Source organism: Notothenia coriiceps, unplaced genomic scaffold (genome assembly GCF_000735185.1).
Source record: "Notothenia coriiceps isolate Sejong01 unplaced genomic scaffold, NC01 NC01_scaffold00010596, whole genome shotgun sequence".
NCBI lineage: Eukaryota > Metazoa > Chordata > Actinopteri > Perciformes > Nototheniidae > Notothenia > Notothenia coriiceps.
Window position 1 is genome coordinate 218992 of NW_011343297.1, and position 9440 is coordinate 228431.

Sequence of the window (9440 nt, forward strand, 5' to 3'; positions counted from 1 at the left end):
AGAAGAGACCACCCCAGTTTGGTCAGCATAGACCACACTCCCAATGCCTATCCCAATCCCTTACGAGGCAACCTGGTTTTTAATTGTACCCTAGTGAGGCCAGTTACATGATAAGCAGAGTGACCTTATATTATCCGGTCTAACTTATGTGTGGTAGCTGGGGTTAAAGAGGCCATTACTTTTCCTCTCAAACGTTTAACTGTTTGTGACAACGGGGGTGTGTAAATTTTGTTGAATTTGTGTAATTTGTTACAATGGGTCCTAAGTACGTGGAAGGGACGAACAATTTTCACCACTACGCGGGACCTCAAAGGGATGATAAATCTTGTACATATGTGACGTACATGTGGAAGTATCCCAAAGGGTTGTGGTTACGTGTATCAGACCTCGAGGTGACCCAGGGACGTATCGAAGTCAGTCGCATTTGCTTTACCGGTATAACACTTACAGTTAAAGTTTGTTTAGTTGAAGAAGCCTACCGTTGCAATGCCCTTTACCTTCGTATAAACCCTGGGTTTTACTAATATGTAATAGAACGTAAACTTATAAGTAAATGTAATTGTACCAAGGGTTTTTGTGGTCCGTGTATCATTATCCAGTGACCCCCGGACGTATTGAGTCAGTCCACAAAAATTGTGAAAAAAGGTACTTTTACTAAAATAGCTGATAGTAAACCGATATTCTTTTTTATAAGGCCTTACTCCTTCGTGTTACTAAATGATAAATTTACATAACATTATATATCAACAAACCCGATATTATCACTGTAAAACCCGCAAAAATGCATGTTTCAGAGTGGCCTTTTATTGTGGCCAGCCTAAGGCACACCTGTGCAATAATCATGCTGTCTAATCAGCATCTTGATATGCCACACCTGTGAGGTGGGATGGATTATCTCGGCAAAGGAGAAGTGCTCACTATCACCGATTTTTTCAGATTTGTGAACAATATTTGAGAGAAATGGTTATTTTGTGTATATAGAAAATGTTTTAGATCTTTGAGTTCATCTCATGAAAAATGGGAGCAAAAACAAAAGTGTTGCGTTTATATTTTTGTTCAGTGTAAGTAAGACAATAAATGGCAAAGATATGTAGAAAATAAACGTATTTAAGATACGTTCATAAGAAACGTAACGTGGGAGAAAATACGTTTCTTGCTAAACGTAATTGAGAATGCAGTTTAGTTCTGTGGGAACGTAATTTTTAGGAGACAGGTTTGTCCTTTAATGTATAGTATATTTTCAAAAGTTCCATGGAATTGTTCCAGTCTTAGTAATAGACACGTAAAAACCTTTTAACACTATTGTTTGAAATTCATTTAATGATTAATCCCGTTATTAATAGTCAATCTCCAAACACATTTCACACGAGCCGTCCGTAGTCTTTACCTACCTAATTGTTTTTGGCTGTGAAATATTTATGGGCCTTTATGGGGTCAGTGTACACTAAAATTTGTCCTTGCCGGAGGTCCTGTCTGGCTGCTTATTTGTTACCTGGTTTCTCCAGTTGTTTTTAATGTTCCAAAAAGTGTGATAGGAAGCAGGCAAAATAACTATATTAAGAGAGAGGTGTGTCGAATTAAGAAGAGACTGTAGTGGAGAAACAAAGGAGTTTGGGAATACTGTAGATAAGGGGGTTTTCAAAGTGTGGGAAGGTGAGCCTCCCCTCAGAGAACATAAGAACAGCCGCGCCCCCCCTCCCAATTATTTTTGATATTATTATTATTATTGTTGTTGTTGCTATAATGCAGGGGCATTCAATTGCATTTCAAAGAATTCCAGTAAGAGAACATTTCATTAAATGCTCTGTTTTCGTCGTCTACCTTTCTCTTTTTTGAGCACGCCATTTGAAATTACTCCGACTGTTTCTCTCTTCTTGTCTCGTCTCTGTGTGTGTGTTTGAATCTATCGTGCTGAGTTCCAGTCTCTGATGTTACACTGCAACCTGCCTGTGAGACAGATTCCAACAACACATATCCTGCAATAGACATGCTGCAGCTGCCCAGCTACTCACTGTTTGTAAAAGTAAATAAATAGTATTTTTATTTCAATAATTAATTTTTTTTACCCTGCTTCATAAACAATACTGACATCCCTGTGCTCCTCCGAGTCTGGGGGTCCGGGGATCTGAGGACAGCTTGAGGACACAGACAGGGAGGCTGCTTTACTTCATAAAGGAAATGGCGGTCAATATTAACAACGCAGGAGCTAAAACGCTTAATAACCTTCATTACGTGCACAGACGTCGCTGGTGAAGTAGTCTTCCATAATCGAATGAACCGAAAAACACCGGAAACAATACATAATAACCCAACACCAATTTACGAATACATTGGAATCATTATGACTAGTACAAATTCAATGGGACATCAGATTATACCTGAAACAACCCTGAAAAATCCCACGGGATCACGAAACCACTGCAACTCAGGCCATCTGACCCGAGGGTGACAATCGGAGCCAATGGTGTGTTGTTCATTCCGGGTCTAGTCTCCGTAGGAGAAGCTGCTCTCGCCTCCTTACCTCGAGTTCCTTCTGGGTTGTTTCTGGTTAGTCTTACACGTCTCCGAAAACAACCCTAGAGGACGTCTGTTGGCTCTCGGGTCTTGGCTGCGTTGGGCGGACTGTAGGGTGTTGGTCTCCTGTGGTCACCCCTATAATTTACTGGTTGTTCCAGTTACATTGGTGGTCGTAATAATAATTTATTAATGTTTACACTAACAGCTTTAGTTACGGTTTGAAACTAATCCAAATCCAAATTCTTTATCTCATGATTGAACTCTTAGACGGGTTATTAACCCTTGTCTTCTGAACGTACAACCATTATTTCCAACAGTTTTTCTATTGTCAGTATTTCGTTGTTAAGTCGTAAGTATAAACTGATAAATTTATTCGATTAATACGAACGATGACGATATCAACATACGTCTTACGTCGCTACGCGCTCTGACTAAATTCGCTACCTCCTGAGCTCCTACCTCCATACAAGACTCTGTCTTGTGTTGTCTCGGACCCCTAGAAGCTGTTTCCGTCGACTGTGTTTCAAGTTGGGGCGTCCTCAGGAAACTCTTGCTTGTCTCTCTTTCCGTTTCAGAAATGTGCGGTACCGAGGGGTTGGGAAGATAAAATGAAGTCCAAAAAGTTCCGCACGCTCGGGATGTAGTGGAGACACCGGGATACACGCACACGAGAGCGTTTAAACTTTTGTCAAGTGAAAATCAAGTGTGACTTCCGACTCTTGATTTAGGTGGGAGACTTTCTAAACCGAAACGTCCAAGTTCGTAGAGAGAGGCAGGTTGACAGAAGATCTTAAACCGTATTCATTAACTGTATCCGTAAGTAGCTCTCATCGGTCTTACAATTTTAACTCTACCGCGGTCTCGCTCGTACATGACAGTTCGATCGTTACCGGTTCCCTAAGTCTTGTCCGTAAACCTACATCTGCAACGACACTAACAAAAACTTCAAAATAACCTCCGGGAGATTAAATCGATTCCGATCTCGTGATTTTACCCATGCGTTGATCCGTTCCGTAGTGCTGTAATGACAATCGTAAAGACTAACCACAACCCGGACGGTTCCGATACAGTGAACGTTAGAACACCCCGACCCTCCTTCTCAATCCACTACTTTCGTCTAGTGTATGTCTCACCCCCACCAGGATTTTTTGGACAATCGAACCTCTATAACAGGTTCCGTCTGGCACCCAAGCTATACCCGCTATCACACCCTAATCGACACGAAGTTGAATTTTACTACGGACCGTAAGTGCGTCCCCTTTTCAGGTCCGACAGGTTCGTATGCTCCACCTTCTCTTTCTTTGTATCGATTATTCAAGCGCAGTAAGTACAGCTTTCTCAGTCCTGAAGTCAGTCTTCTCTTCGATAACGTCTAAGACGGTTTCGTCCCGACACCGGCGTACCCCGTTACGTGTACCTCGATTCCGTTCTTGCGTTCACTCCCGGGTGTATTCGTACGTATTACACTCGTGTCTAATCTCTCAATAGAACCGAGCACGCGAAGCCAGATTTGCCCTAGACAGGTCACAAGAACGCATGGGTCAACCTCATTTTCAGGTACGCCTCCGAACATCACCAAAAAGAAACAGACAGAAAAGCAATTTGGTCCGCCAAAAGTAGGCAAGACAAAACAAAAGAAGCCATTTTGGCTTTTGGCGTATCATTAAGAAAAGTCCTTGATATGGTCAATTCTTAGAAAAGTCTTTTGGTACAGAAAAACTACAAGTTTGTAGAACACAAGTTATCTAGAATGAAGTCATTTGTGTAGAAAAACACAACAAAACATTTATACAAATCAATCCGGCGATAGCCGTTATATTGTTCGAATAGCACAGATGTATGTCCACGGAATTAAGTAAGTTGTTATAGAGATTCTCTACTCGTAACCCAGACTGCTCCTCCCGACCGCAGATGTAGGTTTGAAAGCCATTTTTTCCGGCGTTCTTCGGTTAGCTTCTTAAATTGCTCAGCTTTATGGACGACAACCTTCGGCACTCGGTAAAACCTCTTGTTTTTCTCTCGGCCGGATCGATTGGAACAACCGTAAACTACACAACACACCGGCATTTTCACAATGGTAACAGCAGCTAGATCCTCTGTAGAAAATTACTTCCTGACCTCTAATGGAATTTCGCGCCAAAGGAACGCAGCGGTGTGACGTCAAGTGAAACCAACCTATAAGCAGCTTTCATATGAATGAACGAGGCAGCCACAGCTGAACACATAGCTGTCCCTTCTCATTAAACTCTGCCAAGTCCGATGTTGTGCAGGGTTGATCCAGCAGGGGGCATATCAGGAGGTGTTGCATGGTTTGTGGTTCAATGCCGCAGTCACACACAACGTCCCCGTCATTTAGGTATCCCCATTTGGCGAGAGTGGCTTTTGCACGTCCAACACTAGATCTTATTCTGTTTAGGCATTTCCACACTGCGTAGTTGGTGTCTGCTCCAGGGGGCATATAGGCCTACATCGATATACATCGATGGAACAACCAAATCAATCTACTTGTTCATATGAAAATCCATGGACAGAAAATATTTTTTATTAACAAAACCGGCAGGCAAACAGTGGAGAATCCAGAAAGCTAAGATAAGCTAACGAGCGGTCGTTAATAGCCACACGTTAACTGGATACACATTACAATGGGGTGGATCTGAACTAGATCAGAGCAATAAATGAAATAAGAGGATTTTCCTTGAATGTCAAACTACTAATTGAAAAAGAAATTGACAACAAGCTGAATAATCGATATAGCTTATTGTATGATGCATTACTTACAGTTTTTTTTATTTCCCCATGATAATTGTTCTGCCTTTATCTTCACCTCGTATCTATAAAATTAAGATATATAACAACAACTTGCTGTTTTTGTATTATTTCATTATATTTTTAGCACACCCTGCAATGTTTCAGCAGTAGTATCCTCCCCTCTGTATCTTTAAAAAGTATGTTTTATACTCAAATTCCGGTGTTGTATGTTTGGTGATTTCAACTGGACTTCAGTTGTAATGTAGCATAAAGAGGTTGTTTCCTGCCAGGGGCCATTTGTTACGCACCACCTGTTCTGGCATAAATAAAACATTCTGCCATTTCAGCCTCTGCCTCTTATAGTTTATTCTGAAAAACAAATGCGGTCAATTCACAACACGTTGTATGAAGGAGATTGACAAATTCAAAGTGTTCTATTGGTAATCTTTCATCCTCTAAGCCTGGGTGGAAAAAGACTAGAGTTCTTTGATTCAGAGGAAAAGCAGAATATTCATCTTGTTCAATGTGAAGACAGAGGCAATGGTTTGCATTATAATGTTCTATTTTACCATTCCGACACTGTAAATGGAGGCATTTCCTCCAATTATACCCCTTTTCCACTTTAATGAATTATGTTGTAGATCCTTTCTGATGCTTTCCATCACCCAGTGCCAAAATGGAGACATAACATGTTATCACGGTACATGTTTTACTTTCTCAACATACGTGAATATCGCTCACAACAACAACAATGGTGGAGTGTGTTGGAGATGTGCTCATGTAGATATCAAACTTGCAAAGCCAGATTGAAATGAATAACAATTTCTCCAACTATATACTGTAGTCTTCATTCTGAGTCTTCTTTAATTGTTTGCCATTTTAGTTGAGCAGCATCTGCCGAACGCTAAAGCGAAGAATACATTATGTCAAATGTATGCCTGTTTAATCTTGTGCAACGTTTATATACTGTATGTATGTGGTCACGTTCAAGTATTTAGGATCTTTGCAATCTCAGTGCAACTGTTTCTGTAACAACTTTCTTCTCTTCACCCTACTCGCCACAAACTGTTATAGTTCAGGTAAATATAGCAAATGTTAGCCTCTTGCCGTATGTGGTTCTTAATTCCAACTGCATGTTGTTTCCAACTGGCAAAGGGTCCCAGAGCAATACCACTGCAGTGAAAAAAATAAAATTGGTTTGCTCTAAACTGGCATTGGAGCTGCTTCGGCGGACAATGGGAATTATGAGTCCTTTGTATGTTTATTAAACTCCAGCTGCAGGGACTGTGTTTGGGCTACATGGCACCTGGTGTGGTCCTTTGTGGCAGCCTTTTCTCATATCAGAGTACTGCCTGATATTATTTCCATTATAATTTCATCACACTCTGAGACCCAACACTGGAGTTGTGAGTCCTCATTAGCGATAATAATATCCAGCTGGCCCCTCTCGATGCGTACCAATGAGCCGGAGGCGTATCAACAAGTATAACAAAGGTGCTGCTGCTTTTGACTTGGTGCCAGAGAGAGGAGGCAGGGGGGTACGGATTTAATAAATATTATAAATGTGGATGTGGTATACTCAACATTTTTCCAATCACCAGTGATCTGTGATATAGCATGGACAATGGACGTTTCTCACATAATTGTCTATTTATATGTATTGTGTAAACTTTTAAAGAGGAAGGAAGTCAAATCTAAAACAGTCCACAAATCCAATACACTATATCGATAACATTTTCCATAATGACTTTTTTCCACAGTCAGTGCATCACCTATGGCACCACACAGCACCAGCGTCGACTCTTCCCTGATGAATATTCATGTTTCATGGTTGTCTGTGCAATTTTGCTGATGAAAGCATTTCCATTTGGGTCTCTTGTGATGTCAAGGTTGTTGGCATTGTGCTGCCAGATGTTCAGACACGTATTCTGAATATTAGTCAGTTACCAGGTCTTTGGCAGGAGAGCAGGATATAATGGACATTCCTGAGCATACTGAAAACCTTTATGCACTACTAGAACTGATGGCTTTTTTAGGGAATTCTTAATGGAATTGCAATAATGATACATTTTTCGGATGTATATCATTATACAATATGCTGTTCTTTCCATTTATCTTTTATAATTGCAATATTTCTCCAGACTTTTTGAGTTACAGTTAATATATAATCATTAGTATTTTTTTCTATTAAATGTAAAAAAATAAGACAATACATTTTTGAACACCTGCTACATTCTCAAATGAAATCTGATGAAGTAACAGATTATTTTTTAAATATTTATATATAAAAAAGCATGTAAGATTCTGTATATATATCTGTCATTAACTAGTTCTCCTGACCTTTTCATGTAACATTATGTGGTGGCACTCGGGAGTGTTTGTTTGAAATCCTATTTAACCAAAAGCCAGACAACGCCACCTTGGGAATTGCACCCGAGGAAATAATTATTCAAAGTACCAATGAGGCACTCAGGTTCATAATACTAAGGGGCAGGAGACTTCATCAAATGTTTTATTTCATGTATTCAAATTACACACTGGAAATAAAAGGGGGGTAATCTTAATTCAGGGATGCTGAGGCTTACCAGTGGATGGAGGTGACGAGAGGTCCCAACAAAGTAAATGAAGGCACCCGTGATCACTGAAAGACCTATCATGCAAAATGCACTTTGTGATGTCTTTTATACATAAATATGTGTCCCCGGTGTGTCGGGGAAAACACCCACCTCTCTGCCTCTTCCAAGGGACGAGGGGACCGTGCCGCAGAGTTTCAGTTAGATTTTTTGCTAACACTTTATATTAAGGTACACAAATTAACCATCAACTAGTTGTTAATTAACATGCATATTAGCAGTATATTGGCACTTTATTAGTCATTATAAAACACTTATTAATGCCTTATTCTACATGACCATATTCTACAAGTAATAAGCCATTAGTTGAGAGTTTTTCCTCAATAACCCTCTAATTAGTGGTTATTTATTGCAAGTAAGGAAGTTGTGGTACATGAGTTTTGGTTTGAATATGCACTGCTCAATATGGGCCTAATAAGGCAGTAGTACCACAAGAATAGTAATTCTCCCATAATAACACTTAACAAATATGATTTAAACTTATGTAACAAGACATGAAACTATAAGTGTTAATTGTGTCTAAATAACAAAAAAAATTGTATTTCTATCTAAGAATATGTTTTGGGGTATTGACAGTTCAGCTACCAATAGCAAGGTGATATTGACCTGTATGTTTCATATTTGCAGATTTTTGTAAAATGTGTATGTACTGAAGGTTAGATAGGAAACGGGGTACAGGAAGTAGGAGAAAGTGAACTGAATAGCATTGCAGTAGACTACTACTAATTTTCCCTATGCAACCTGAATAGTAAAAGGGTCAAGTCAGAAAGCAATGATTGTAAGCGAAATTTTAAGCCTTACCCCTAGATTCCACAGGGTCCGTCTGCGTCGTGTTAGGGCCACGTTACGACTGCGCTGCGGCGTTCGCAAAGATCGCGTAGTCTTTCAAGTAGGAGGAGAAATGCCAGCGTTCTCCTCCGGTTTACAGGCACTGTGTAAATTATATATATAGAATAATTATGATGATGAATGCATTTTTTTACCACTAAAATACAGCAACACATATTTGATTAATGTCGTTTATAACTGGAATATTACAATTATTATGAACTTTGTCTGTACAAAGTAGTCTGTAGGAGCCGCATTTAAGTTTATTTTGTTTTGATTTATTTGGAACCTTTATTAATGCATTTTTCTGTTTCAGTAAGAAGTGTGCTTTGCTCAGGTGAAGGGGGCGGGGCTAAAGCTTTAAATTGGAGGTGCGGTGTGTGATTTTGGCCACTACAATTAGTCAATGACGAGCTGTGATTGGAAACACGAGGACTATTGGAGGATCAAAGGGATCGTAGGAATCTAAGACAAAGGAAACGCTGGCCCGACGCGTCGCGGAGCCGACGCGTGGTGGACCAAACAAAGAAACACTTCGGAGGAGGTATGCGCTTTCAGATCAAACATCACTGAAGGATTATTCGTTTGGAAGAAATACCTGAAGTGTTTAGAAACAGATTTCACCGCTGATATTTTTGTTTATGGACAGTGAATCTTTTATTTGTCAACCTTTCTGTGACGAAGAAAAAGAGAGCAGCGGTGAAATACAGCCTC